The sequence below is a fragment of the Mastomys coucha genome, unplaced genomic scaffold, assembly GCF_008632895.1.
Source record: "Mastomys coucha isolate ucsf_1 unplaced genomic scaffold, UCSF_Mcou_1 pScaffold15, whole genome shotgun sequence".
NCBI classification, from domain to species: Eukaryota; Metazoa; Chordata; class Mammalia; order Rodentia; family Muridae; genus Mastomys; species Mastomys coucha.
This window is the reverse complement of record NW_022196897.1, coordinates 78,611,127-78,612,868: the sequence shown is the minus strand read 5'-3', so window position 1 is coordinate 78,612,868 and position 1,742 is coordinate 78,611,127.

Here is a 1,742-nt window from a genome sequence, read left to right as displayed (position 1 = left end):
CCCTCCTTAGGCCCTGCTTGGAAATATATGTGCTGTCCCTCCTTAGGCCCTGCTTGGAAATATATGTGTTATCCCTCCTTAGGCCCTGCTGCCATAGGTTCCTATCATGCCTCTGTCCCTTCCCGCCTCTCTTCCTGTTTCTTCTTGCCTGTTGGGTGTCTCCCTCTCCCACGTGCTTTCTCCCTATATCATAGACCAGGGTTCCTTAGCTTGGGTAGGCTAACCCAAGTGACTTTTCACTTCAATTGTTACAAAAAATGCCTTTCTAGTTCCCTCAGCCCTTACTTTTGAAGTTCAACATCTTTTTCTTTCAAAATCAAGGACTGATTTGTCTTAGCTGCCTCAAGAGTGACCCACTCTGCATCCCCCTAACCTAACAGATGCCTTAGATCCAATGACTTGATCATGGGAACACAAAGCAGTGGGTATAGGAAAGGCCAAGAGAAATAGACATGACATGGGAACCTCATTTAAAACCTTAGTGGATGGATTGGACTATATTCCCTCTGTATTCTGGTGCATTCCTGTCTAACAGATTTGAAAACCCATTTGTCTCCTGGTCTCTTTGCAAGGTGGGGTGGGGTGGGGTAGGAGGACTTTTCCTGTCAGACCATAACAATCAGTGGTCCCTGAGTAAGTTGTCACTTTAGAGAGTGATATGTGAGATGTCTCCCAGTAAACAGTCTCAAAACTAGAAGAAATGAGTAGGCGAGCTCCTGCCCACCCCCATCAACCACAACCATTATTAGAGAGCGTGCTCCACCTACACCTACCCTTACTCCATCCCATTCTCCAGCTCTGCAAGGAAGCTTCCTCCCCCTTGACCTCACTGCTAACAGGCCCTATTTGGAAGGGTGGTCACTCCACCCCGCCCCTCATGGCTCTGTTCACTCAACCCCAGCACACACCAACATCCTTACTCTTTAGCTCCGTCTTTCCCTCTCATTCCCTAATGGGAATTAGCCTGTGATTTAGCCTGTGCAACTCTAACAAGCCCAGGGAGAGACAAAAAAGGCAACTGCAGTGGCCTGTTTTCCTAGCTCTCTTTAACGTCTCCACTCAGTTCCTATTTTTTTTTTTTTAATCCAAACCACAGGACACAAGTAGACCCTCCGAGGCTGCCCCTCCCAGAGGATTAATAATAGCTAGCACTTACTGAGTGACAGCTAAGTGCCAAGCCTGGGTTTTCCCCAGGGCTTCTGGAAAACCCAGCTCTCAGTTCCTCTTATAGCCAATCCTTCCTTTCTAATAACTTCCACCACTCCTCTCCTCATCTCTTCTCTCCCTTCATCTCTAGTTCCATCTTCTAAAAATAAAGGTGTGGTACTCCACAGCTACTCTGAAAAGGCTCCAATCCATCTCTGTCCAACCATGGTATCAGTTAAACATGGTATCAATTTGGTATGAGTATCACCCAAGTGTTCAAACTCTCAGGAGTGAGGCCATCATGTCTCCCTCGAGCCCATACCTATCAGACTCCAAGAATTATTGTCTATAAAGCTGTAATGAACATCTTCAACTCCAGCCTGGTGAGGGGTGTTAAGTCCTCTGTCACCACTCACAGGTCACCAACCATCTTCATCATCATTTGGCCTACCAATATATTAGCACTGCAACACCCTCTCTGTGAGGTGGCTCGTTCAATGTGACATCCTGTAATCTCTTAAGAAAGTTCATTTGTACTTTTAAAGCTACGATGTGTTCCTTTTGGGGGAGACTAAAGTATCCTCCACCCTTTACTG